At 40.6% G+C, this 13480-nt stretch overlaps 1 protein-coding gene across 1 annotated transcript in view; it reads right to left on the reverse strand.

The window, feature by feature from the left end:
* The window catches only part of DISC1 (DISC1 scaffold protein), a 688592-nt gene that overhangs the window by 527548 nt on the left and 147564 nt on the right, over positions 1–13480 (reverse strand).

Raw genomic sequence — 13480 nt, forward strand, 5'->3', positions numbered from 1 at the left:
TAATCTCATTAATATTTTATACTTATTACATATTGAAATGATAATATTTTGGACATACACACAAGCATCGCTTAATGTCCACAATACGTTCTGTGAAATAGAACTTTATGTGTTTTGAGTGTTGTCCAAACACCATATTAAAATATTATGGGGACACATTTCTAGTTGTCCTCATTGCCACTGCTACTGCTGCTGCTGCTGCTGCTGAAATTGCCAGCACAGGCTGAAGGAACAGGTAGAAATAGGAAGCTGACAGGTAGGTAGCAGCAGTGAAGTGAGAGAAAGCAAGCAGGGAGAGAGCAGAGTGTATCCAGCCCCATTTGCCTGAGCATCAGGCACAGTCTGGCCTACACAGCCCTGACCGCCCCTGGACAAAGCCAGAGAGCCTGTGCCCAGAGCCATGTCTTCTGACTGACCTGCCTGTATCCCACCTTTGGTCCAGTGTTGCAAGAGTCTGGGTTTGGTCTTTACTTCTTCTGGCCAATGTTTTATTTTTTAAATTTCCTACAGTGAGTATATATTATTTTTATAACTATTAAAAAAATATTTTCTACCACATACCCTAAGTAGCTGCACTAGTTAGTTAAATATATTAATATAACTAACCTGTCTTGTAACCCCTGGACAAAAGAGATGTCTGTGTTTTAAATAAATCCCACTAATAAGTTAACCACCAAAGGTATCTTCCCTTGAAGAGAAGTAGGTGTCTGTAGCTTCTGACAGTTGGAGGCATAAACTCAGCGCACTAAAAATGCAAAATAGTGTTCCCTCCTTCCCTCCAATCTCTCTCCACACAGCTGGGACTTGTCTGCCACATTCCCATTTACATCAGGGCTCATCACTAGAAGCATGACATTCATGTTTATATATTAGCCCAGATTCTCATGACCTCCACACTCCTTAAGAAAGAGTATGAGTAACTGATCCTAATGTGTTGTGGCTTTGTTTATCTCCTTTCACTCCTACCCCATTTTACTCATTAAGAAAAACAAAAAACATTAATCCCCCTAGGATGTGCCATAGATTGCTTTGTTGCTAAGGGACACAGCAGTTAACAAGACTTGGTTCCTAGCATAGCAAGAGAAACAAACGTATCAACAGAAAAATTGCAAAGACATGGGATAAATGCTCAATCTGAGGCTCAAGCCAATTGCTGTAGAAGTTTGAAGGTGGGAAGCACTCTTTTACTTCCTAAATCTTAACATGGCACTTACAAAATAAATGAACTAGCCAAGCACTGCAATGAAGTAACTCTAATATTTTTAGAAACAATACCAGAAAATATGTCACCTCAGTTTTTCTAAGTTAGAAAGCAGCAGCTTCAGGAAAATGAACTTTGCTTTTATTCCTGAGCCTGACACAGCTTCAGATTCTCTGAATACTCTTGAAATAATAATATACTTACTGTAATTTACCACACAATTTAAAATATTTTTAAGACATGTAGCTTTCTGTTTTGTATGCTTAAAGGCAAATAATAAGAGTAGTAGTAATAAAAGTTTTTAAGCTAACAATAAACTATGATTGATACATAGTTTACTATACATTGGACATTATCATTTTTAACACATTCACTTCTAATTACAGATTTAAGGTGAAGATATTATTACAGGTTTGCAGATTAAGAACCAGAGTTGCAGGGAGCTTAAGTGACTGGCCCATGACCTCCCAGAGAACAAGAAGCAAAGTTTGGGAGTCAAGGACCGATTAGACTGAATCCCAAATTCAAGTCCTGTCTTAGACTCTACACTGCCATCAGAGTTTCAGCAAACTGTAAATATCTATTTCCTCCTTGTTCAACCTATATCCATTGATTTAGTCACCTCCAATCCTCAACAGGGGCAGTGGAGGATGACAGAAAGAGCACAGCACATGGAGTTAGAAGGCCATGGCTGAAGTCTTACTCTTTATCTGTGTGCCCTTGGACTGTCACCTAACTTCTCCAAATTTCATTTTTAAAATGAGAATAACAATGTCTTAACTATTGGGTTGATTTAAGATGCATGCAAAAACTAGACAGTGAAAAAGGAAAAAAGAATTTGTACATTCAAACGGTAGTGTCAGTGAAGAATATTGAACAAATCAGTTTGGATTTTTTTTTTTTTTTCAATTTTTTTTATTATGATTTGGGTGCAAATTTACAAAGCAGACTCATTTTACACTCAATAGTTCATACACATTTTGTTTCATGACACTGATGACAATCTCCACAATGTAATAGCACTCCTCTACCTCCTTTCTGTGGTTATCCCTTTCCTGTGTCCTTTTTACCTATGCATTTCTGTTGCCTAACTTTCTCCCTGTGCAAATGCTGCTCTTCCAATCTCCCACGGTTGACTGCTCTAAGAAGTACATCTCCCTGGTGTAGCTGTTCAGCTCACTGGCCTGTCTATTGTTTGACTAAGAGCTAACCCACAGCAGTTAGTCCAATTCCAGGCCCAAAAGGTAACCTGGGGCCATAGTCTTGGAGGTTTTACCAATCTGTATCAGACCAGTGAGCATAGTCTTTTTTATGTCTTTGAATTTTGTTCCACACTTTTCTCCCACTCTATCCAGGATCTCTGATTTTGATCCTTTTCCTAGTGGTTGACATTGGTAGTCAGGCACCATCTAGTTCATCTGGTCTCAGGGTCATGTAGGCTGAGGTTCCATTAGTCCATTAGTCCCTTGGATTGTTTCCACATGTCTTAGATTTTCTTCACTCTTCTTTGCTCCCAACAAGGAGAGACCAATAATTCTATCTTAGATGGCTGCTCACAAGCTTTTAAGACTCCAGTCATTATTACTCACCAAAGTAGGATGCAGAACAATGTTTTTGTGTATGGTGTTCTGCCAATTGAGCTAGATATCACCCAAGACCACAGTCACAAGCCCACAGACCCAGTAACTCACTCCCTCAAAGTGCTTAGTTGTGGCTAAGAAGTAATCTTAAATTTGTCCCATTAGCTCTAAAATGTGTACGGACAGTTTTATAGCACATACATTTATGTATGAAGTAACACCATCTGCCATATCTATGTATGGTCATGTGTATATTTCTGTTTGCCTATCCATACCAGAATTTCTTCTGCCTGCTTATGCATTCACCCGTAGATGAATCATTGATATTATTGATACTGCAGTATTGTGTAATTAGTATTTACTTTTGTTATCAGTATCTCTTGTGCACCTTTCTGTGTTCTTCTTTTCCTTAATTATATTGTACTGGTCACACACTCAAACAAATCAGTCTTTGAAGAAATACAACCAGAATGCTCTTTAGGAGTAAGGATGGTAAGACTTCAGCTCCCTTACTTTGGACACATTGTCAGGAAAGACCAATTGCTACAAAAGGACATCATGTTTGGAAGAGTCAGTGAAAACAAGGGAAATCCTCAGGGAGATGGACTGACACAATAGCTGCAACAGTGGGCTCAAACATGCCAAAGATCATGAAAGTAGTGCAGACTGGGTAACGTTTCATTCATAAGGTGTCCATGAGTCAGAACTAACTATTTGTTGTCTAATAACAATAAATAGGGTTGATTATCAGGATCAAATTTACTCAACAAATGATCACAGAGCTATTGCATGTGATCCACCCATGGCACTGGGGTACAGCAAGGAGACAGGTCATCCTGCCTGCCTCAGGAAGCTGGCAGTTTTACTTCCATCATGTCTCCACATTTGCATCACAAAGTGGTCATTGCACTCATACCTCATGTGCATGCTGTCCTATACAGAGGAAGGAGATTAAACGTGAAATCCATCTGAGGATCTTTAAATGCATCAGTAGTCTCTGGAACTAAACCATCTCAAGCACACTCCCCCAGTGCTGTCTTTCCCAAGGGACTGTGAGCCTCTAAAGGATAGAGGCTGAATCCACCTTGTGTGGGCATCTCCAGTGCCCAACACAGAGAAAGGGTTCATTGAACAGTTGCTAAATGACGTGATGAGTTCATGGCTCTGAATATCCAGAAGTCATTTATGTTCACCTTCCTATTGCATTATATTATTTCTTTGTACTAATTTATTTCCCAATTTGTTCTGCTTATGCTAATATTGAGAGTTTCCTGAATTTCCTAAATAAATACCATCTGGGTCAGAATGAGAATTATTGAAGGACATCAACACAAAATTGAAAAGTAGCTGCAGAGAAGCTACAGGTTGGTAACTGGGAATTCTCTATATTATTGTTAATCACATTCATTACTTAATCCATAAGAAAAGCCCCTGTGTTTCACCAAACTCCTTGCTCTGCCTCCCAAGTGCTCACTCCAGGTATAGAAAGGGGGCCACAGCCCACTGCGGGAGTTGCCCCAGGACACACTGGAGCTCAGTAATGAAGCAAGGAACCATTTTGCCCCATCCAATTCTTATTCCTCTGGGTCAAACTCCCTCTTTTCTTCTCATAATGCTGTTCCCTTTATAGTTAATAATTCTCAATGTGTAATCCCCAATGTCAGTGCAAATTAGCATTGTTGCTATAAACTAATCAGTATGTGAAATGAGCAAGTCCCTCAGAGGAAGAATTAAAAATATGAGAATTAGACTATTAGAACAGGAAACCTGAGTAGTTCTGGCCCTTGGGAACTTTGTGTGTTTGAGAGCCCGCACTCCCAGACCACGGTTTCATATCAGGCCAATCAAACAAAAATCCCATCTGGGCCAGCCTAGTACCAGGAAAATCTGGCCTTTCTATTTTTCTCTTTTCCACAAAAAAATTGAAAGAAAGAAAAAATCCATTAGTAAAATAAGATCCTACACTATTGAAAAAAATTCAGCTCCACATTGCACACAATGCAATGCAAAGTAACGTGCTGCCATAGAGTCAGATCTGACTCATAGTGACCCCACCTTGGGTTTCCAAGGTGGTATCACTAAGGAAGTAGATTGACCAACCTTCCTTCTGAGGAGTGGCTGGTGGGTTTGAACCACCAGCCTTCTGGTCAGCAGTCAAATGCCGTAAGCACTATGCCACCAAAGCTCCCCTACATTGCACAGGAGGCAGACTTACATTCCAGTGATCATATCCATGATGTGGCCATTGTGACTGAACATTTCAACTATTTTGAAAAAAAAATGAAACAGTCATCTGAATATCAGTAGTTCCTGAGCCAGATTACTAAGGAGTTGTGTGCCTTGAGATGAATCTACGTGGGCTCTGCTCCCACACAGCCCAGGGCTCTGGAAGGCCCTGCCCTTTGCTCAGAGACCACCTCCCCAGTCCTTTGAGAGTTTGAGAATATTGGCTGATCTGAGGGAAGATCAGACAACACCTCTAAGATGTCCTACAGCAAGGCATCTGTGGCAATTGATGTAGTTTATACAAAGTTTCATGTACAGCACAGAGGGTCCCTTTCTTTGACAACAATATCAGTCTTATTGTGCCAGAAAATTTACTGTCTTGTGCCACTTCTACAGTCAGAAAATTTCCATTATTGGAAAGACCCAAAATGATGAAATCCGATGCTCTCATTGTTACAATTAGAAAAATGAGGCCTGCAAGGGAACTACCTCCATTGAGATGACTATCTTTGGCACAAAAGTTGAGCATGGCTCTCCAGAATAGCTTTGCAAATCATTGCTCCCTATTGATGACCATCCAATTAAATTTATGTCATATGGTTCATGTATTTCCATCTCTCTGTCTTTGGGGAGACAGTAAAAAAGAAATGGTTTGGAGCAGTCCTAAAACCACTGAACCAAAAAACAAATCCATTGCCACTGAGTCGATTCTGACTCATAGCAACCTTTGAGAATAGAGTAAAACTACCCCCATGGGGTTTCCAAGGCTGTAAATCTTTACAAAAGCAGATTGCCTCATCTTTCTTCTATGGAGCCACTGGTGAGTTCTAACCACAGATCTTTTGATTAGCAGCCAAATGCTTTAACTACTGTGCCACCCAAGCTCCTTATAACCACTAAAATCTGTTTTAAATCTTTATAATTCTTCCTTACATACATGATATGAGTCTAAAGGTATGGGGAATTGAAGTTATATTTTCAGAAAATTGATTATTATTATTTCATACAGTTCTTATCCCCCTGCAGGAGGGACACATGCATATTTATTTGTTTTATAACACATATACTCTATGCTACTTGACCTCAGGACAGATTGTGAAGGAAGAGGATAGCATGAGAGAACTTCATTTGGAAGCTTTTATTTATAACCCACTTATTCTTCAAAAAATCGAGGTGCCCCCTGTGGCTCACTTCAACTCAGTTTTCTCCTCTTTTCCCTTCTCCCTTTCCCTTCTCCGGGCCAGGCAATGACAAAGAATTAAGCAGCCAGGATTTCCAGGGAGCTGGAAAAGGCCCATACAATGCTTGTCCCCTTTTGGCTCTCCATCTCTGATGAAGGATTCAGAAACATATCCTTGTACGTTGATAATAATGATAACCTTTATTTCATATGATAGACATCTAGTTTTACATCTCTGCTAAATTTGTCTGTAAAAGTTATCTTCTGATCTTGTACAGTGTATCTTCACTACAATCTATGAACTTAGAGTTAACTGTCCTTGAATTCTGTGCTGTGATGGCCCCTATATACCAATTAAATAGAAATAAAGAACCTTGTGTTTCAAAGGGAAAAGAGGAAGAACTAAGAAGAGGAAAATGACTCAGTGCAGAAATACCATGTTGCTGTACAGCATTTATCACTTCTGTTCCCATCTGAAAGGAACAGAATAGTTGTATTTTGTTTACTTGTGTTTTAAGTTATTCATTGGGTCTTTGATAAAGGACATTTTGTGCAAATATGCTCACGCACATACACAAAAGCCATTTAGATTACATTTGTGACCAGTTTTAATGCAGATATTCATGAAGATCCAAAGGGTGTAGGATATATGGTTAGAGTAATGTAAAGTATGAATCAGAAAAGTATCAGTCAGATGTATCATAGTAAGCCACACCTCTCGCTTAGGAGAAAAAAAAAAAAATACTATTTTGACTGGGGAAAAGAGCTGGCAGGGATAGCTGCCTCTCTGGTCTCTCCTGACTGTTGCTGTGATAGATATTGAGGTCAAGTTTTCCTGTAACGTAGAATTAGAAATCAAAGCTGATAAAAACAAGGACTTAGTATGTTCCATTGTAAAGATCTAACCATTGAGCAGGCCCCCTACTCAACAAGCTGTGAAAGTTCTCAACACCCACCTGCCCACTGGCCTTGTAAGAAATTGAGTAAAGAAATTGAAAGAAGCTTTTCCTTTCCTTCCTTTAAGGACAAGGAGTGAGTAAACGCACCCACTCAAACCAAGTGGGAAAATCCAACAGAATCACCCCTAAAGGTTGGGGTCCTTTTAAGCAAGATGACTGACATCTGACCCTTCCACACAGGTATCTCAGTTGCGGCTCTTCCAATTACAGTTTCTGATACAAGAAACTGAGTACAGGTTGTGTTTTGGAGAAATGATTTCCAGGAAACTGGAAGGAGAGGGTGGAAAAGAGGAAAAGCCTACAAATGGTACAGTATTGAACAGATCACTATATGGGCAACTGGGACTCAATCTCCCTAGCAACCTTCTGGGAAAAAAAAAAAAAATGTATAGAGCATGTTTCAGAACTGTTCCTCAGAGACTGGGTAGGCTGAAGCATTTATCCACCAACTCCCACCCACACTGGTTAAGGTTTGCCCTCAGGGGCATTATTCATCTCCCTCCCTCCTTCCTCACAGCTTCAGAGAAAACCATGTGCAGATAAACTGAGATATTGGTTGGCTGTCTGAAATGGAAAGCACAAAATTATCCATAGGTGTAGCTGAAATCAGAGAGAGGCCACAAGATTGTGACCCAGGGCACCAATCTTGTCTATCACAGTATTTGCTAAAGTAACTGACTTTTTGGTATATCCCTGTATCCCTTAAGCAAGGGAAAAGGAAGTAGAGAGACAAGGCACTTACTTGATCGGAGAGTTTTATCCATTGCCATGGAGTTGATTCCAACTCGTAGAGATCCTATAGGACAGAGTAGAACTGCCCCACAGGATTTCCAAGGCTGTAATTTTTATAGAAGCAGACTACCACATCTTTCTCCTGTGGAGTGGCTGGTAGATTCGAACCAGTGACCTTGCAGTTAGCAGCCAAGCGCTTAACCAATGCACCACAAGGTCAAAGAGAAAAATCTGTAATGGGGCAGCCTGAATATCTACTTTTTGGTGTGGCAAGTATATGTGTATTTCCCATGGATCTTGTAGGCATAAGTTATTAGCCTCGATCCATCTTATTTGTTTCCCCCCAGCAAGTATTAGGTAAGGAGCCCTCCATAGAAAGAAGCTATGATCACATGCAAATGGTAGTGCTGAGCTGGAACAGAAGTTGAGCTCTCATTGGAGGTCTGGGCAACAAGAAAAGCCTTTATGCCTCTGGAGAGTCCATACATGAGTCCCACAGCAGTAAGCAGGCGGACACTGCAGCCAGAGGGTACCGATTGCCTTTGTTGACCAGGGAAGCAGCAATGGCCAATAAGGAAAGGTTATAACACCTGGCAAAGCAGAGAGATGCTGACTTTGTTATTCCTTGCCCCACCACCTTAAAGGAGGAAAGGAAGGGGTCAAAAGATTGGCCAACACCTCCACTTCCTAGATTACGTTCCTCAGGTCACAAGTATAGCTGGGGATGGGGAAAGCTTTGAATTGGATGTATAATTTGAGTTTCAAACTGAACTGGACTGAATGAAAATCAGTAACTCAAAATGACCAGGAATTTATGTATCACAAAGAAATGGGAAAGGTGGATTCAATACAGCAAAATAGAGACTAGACGAAAAAATAGCACAATTTTGTCTTTATATCTCCGTTGAGTGGAGACACCTCAATGAATCAGTTATATTACCAAGCAATGTGGAATGAAAAACAGAGAGGTGCTGGGTGGCCACACACTTTGAATACTGATGTTCATTATTAGAAGAACTTTGTTCACTCCTGATGGCAGCAGCTAAGCTCTTCAGGCTGCTAGCAGGACCTAAACAAATATTGTTGTTATGTGCTGTCGAGCCGGACCTGACTCATAGTGACCCCTCCTTGGGTTTCCAAGGCGGTATCACTACGGAAGTAGATTGCCCAATCTTCCTTCCGAGGAGTGGCTGATGGATTTGAACTGCCAGCCTTCTGGTTAGCAGTTAACTGCCTTACGCACTATGCTACCAAATGGGAGAGTGTAACTCAAGAGTGGTTGATTCAGGGTGGTGTTCTACCTGGTTCAGAGAATTAAACAGTGATCGTTACAAGACTGAATTGAACAATAATTTTTCAAGAACAAAATGACAGTTAATAATAATAATAATAATAATAAGTACTTGACTGTATCTTGGTGTTTACATTTGCTTCTATCTTATCCTAAACTAAATGTTCTTAACTTGGGATCCAAGGGCCCCTAAGGATAAGCCTTGGGGAATCTGAGTTTCCAGAAATTGCATACAATAATTGATGTGGATGCATACTAGATTATAATAAGATTAAAGAGATATTTATTTGTTATTAAATAGTATTGAAAATTTTCTGTGTTAACACAGCTATTTTATCTCTACAGGAAAATTTCACTTCATTCCAAAAGCAGAGGCAGTTCCTTGCTGGTGGAAAAAACTTCTGTCATGGCTCTGGGCACCACTGTCCTCCTGGTGGCCACTGTAAGAACTACAACAGCCTCTTGGGCAAACAGCTCATTTAGGGGGGAGGCCTGCAGTCCAGATCAGCCCTATTGATGACAAATATCATAGGCTAAAATGGGTAATTGGAACACTGAATTTTTAAACTATTAAAAAGAAAGCCCAATAATACATAAATAACTGAAGTTTAGAAAACAGTAATCTAATTCAACATCCTCTTCTCTGATGAGCTGAATGTAGTGTGAAGATGTTAGAGTTACACAAGCCGATAAAGCTTGTTCCTAGAAGAGATAGGCCAAAAACTCAGGTTTCCTAACCTCCAATTCACCAATTCACGGTTCTTTCCTAAAAGTAGAAAGGTGACACTAGGCAACCCTTTCCTGCTAGAGGAGTCGACACTAGTTTCAACAAAAGTAAGGCTGAAGGAGCATCTTCCTCTGGGGCTACTGAGTCACACTAGAATGAAAGGCGGTCTCTCTCTCTCTCTCTTTCCCTTAATAGATATTCACATATATATTTATGAACCTACATATTGAAACATATATATATATATATATATGTGTGTGTGTGTGTCATATTCATTCAATAGTGAATATTTATGGAAAACTTATTATAGGTCAGTCTCTGTTCTGGTCTCTAGAAATAAAAAGATAAATTCTACAGGGGAGTTCGCATTCTGTCAGAAAAGACAGATATTCAAGGAAACAAATTTATCAAGGACCTAAAGCAGGGGTGAGATAATTCATGGGGTTACAGTAATTGAAAGGGAGCTTGTTTTGTTGTTATATGCCGTCAAGTCAGACCCGACTCATAGCGACCCCTCCTTGGGTCTCTGAGGCAGTATCACTATGGAAGTAGATTGCCCCATCTTCCTTCCGAGGAGTGGTTGGTGGGTTTGAACCACCAGCCTTCTGGTTACCAGTCAAGTGCCTTAGGCACTATGCTACCAGAGCTTCCGAAAGGGGGCTAGTGAGACTCATAAGTAAAGTTTTGCAAGGACAGTGCCTTAGCTAAGTCTTGAAGAATAAAGAAGACTCTGGTGACATCAGTGGATCAGGAACTTTTGAGGCATGGGCAAGATGATCAGAAATTAGTAACATGTAGAACATCTAGGCAAATTTTAATACTTCAGTATGTCAGAGAGAACTCTCTGGTGATAGCTAAATTCTGGGAAGCTGGCAGGGGCAGGATCATGAAGGCTTTGAATGTCATGCTAAGCAGCAAAGACTTTACCCAAAAGGCAATGGGAAGCTACTGAGCAAGACCTGATACTTCCATCTTGTGGCACTGTGGAACATGAGGAAGAGGGCGTAATACTGGCACCAAGAATAGCAGTAAGACCATTGCAATGATTCAGATGAGAATTTTCAAATACCAGAGCTTTAAGGCATTGACATGGGGATGAGAAATGGGTGAGAATGAGAGCAATATAGACAATAGAATCTACAAGATTTGGTAACCAATGAACATGAGGCATAAGTAAAAGGGAAAAGCCAAGGATGTCTCTGATTCTTGGTTGGGTAACTGGGTGGTATTATTCACAGAGACTGGTAATATAGGATAAGGAGCTGCCTGGGGAGAAAGGTAGTAAATTTAACTTCAGATATATAAATCCCTATGGTTTAGGTAAGGACCTGTGGTGACACAGTGGGTAAGGCATTTGGCTGCTAATCAGAAGATCGGAGATTCAAATCCAACAGCTGCTTTATGGGAGGAAGATGAGGAAATCTACTTCAATAAATATTTACAGCCTTGCAAACTCCATGGGGTTGCTCTGAGTCAGAATAAACTCAGTGACAGTGGATATGGTTTAGGTAAGAGAGATATACTATCAAAAACTGATTGTGGGTTGGGATTCTGGGAAAAAATCAGGGCTAGAGATATAAATTTGGGGTAAATTAGAACATAAACTGTATCTATGTAAAGGAGTGCTTAAGATCACCCAGAAAGAGTATATATAGTGAGAAGTAAGTGTAGTCTAAAATAGGAAATGGAAGAACATCAATATCAAGAACACAGAACAAAGTCCTCCTGGCGAGATGATACAATAGGCAGATAAGCTACCCAGACCCTCTAAAACAAAGAAATAAGAAACCAACTGAAACAGATACAATGATAATCCTGGAACCCTGAGCTTTGAAGGAAAGGATAAATAAGTGGATCAAATACTCATTAATAGAAGAAACTGAATAAAAACAGCAAATAAGGAGACAAAGGGAGCCGTGGACTATTGACTCACCTGACAGCACAGCCATCTTGAATATTTTCAAGTGGTGTTCCAATCGGGACAGGAACGTGATATCAGATCCATTTGCCTAGGACTGCACGGTCATCCACATTGTTGGATGGCAATCAGAAAGGTGTGTGTTCCCCATACCCTCTCACTAAACAAAAGTGTGGCCATACTCCACCCCCACCCATCTTCTAGACTGCAGGAATTCTATCTCAGACTTGGTATCTGGTTCCCATTTGCCTTCTGCAGTAACTAGTTCTGGGACCAGGCACCCTGCTGCGAGCCACGTTTTGAGCCAGCAATAACTTCTAGGACCAGGGAGTTCCGGTAAGATGGCAGACTAGGCAGAAAGACCCTCTTCAACAAAGAAAAGGGAAACCAATTAACACAGACACAGAAGATAATCCTGGATCCCTGAGCCTTGAAGGGAAGGATATAAAAGTGGACTAAACTCCAATTAGCAGAAGAATTTGCATGAAAATACCAAAAAAGGAGACAGACGTAGCTGCGGTCTGGCAACAATCCTGAGTGATCCTGACGGCACAGGCAGCTTGGAGATTCTCGAGTGGTGGTAGGACCTAAGAATTCACCTAAAAATCAGCCTGCTAGCCAGGGACTGCATGGAGGACTGCTCTGGTGGCTGGAGAATAAACAGAGAAGGTGAAGAGAAAGGCGGGCTGAGCTGTAGACTTTTGCCTGTCCGGAGGGCACCGCCATTTTAAATGTTACAAGCGACTTGACTATTTTGGATATTTAAAGAGACAGTGCTCTCCGAAATTCTCTCCGAAATTCCAGGAGCTTAAGAAGAGATTCGGCTTTCTAGCAACCTCAAGGACACTCCGGACCTGCAAGACTGAAAAGGTGCAACATTCCTCTTGTTACTCTTATACCCCACACCTGCTTAGTGAACAAAGGTGCAGCCATCCCCCACTCCCACCCACCTTCTGGGCCCATAGGAACTCCATCACAGTCTGTATGCTCAGACGGAACCTGGGTGCCCTGCCCTGTCCTCCACCCATTTTTTTTTTTTCTTTTTCACTCTTTTTTCTGGTGATTAGTTTGCTTGTATTTGTCTGTTTTAAAACAACTATTATTATTAATACTTTTGTCCTTTTTACTATTAATCTTATTCTTCCCCTCCCAGGTCCTAGTTTTCAGTTTTTCTTTTCCCTGTTGATTTTTTTTTTTTTTTCCTTTATTCCCCTCTTTCTCATGGTTAACCCCATTCCTAGTTTTCCTTTTTCCATTTCTCCCATTTTTATTCCTTCATTATTTTCCTTCTCTACCTTTTTTCTCTTAGTGCCCTATCCCCAGATATTGTACGTTTTCTTGTTTTTTTCTTCTTTTTCCCTTTTTTTGTTTTTTTGGCTACTGTTCCTGTGTGACTACATGGTGTGTTTTTTGTCCATGTGCTTTTAGTTTTTTGATCATTATTCAATTGTAATTTGTGTCTAACTGAGTGGGAGACAGCAACACTCCCCATAAGACACAATTACACCCACACATCCTGCAACTCCACTTACAGAGCGAGAGCCACTACCTCCTTTTCCACCAATGGGACAATGATAAAAAACCACCAAGAGGAGCCTGAATCACCCTTGGCTGCTCACAAACAGTTAACAGAGGTCTAAATACAACAATGCCATGATGCCTCGGA

Source organism: Orycteropus afer, unplaced genomic scaffold (genome assembly GCF_000298275.1).
Source record: "Orycteropus afer afer isolate SDZICR_OR568_19922 unplaced genomic scaffold, OryAfe1.0 scaffold00050, whole genome shotgun sequence".
Taxonomy (NCBI): domain Eukaryota; kingdom Metazoa; phylum Chordata; class Mammalia; order Tubulidentata; family Orycteropodidae; genus Orycteropus; species Orycteropus afer.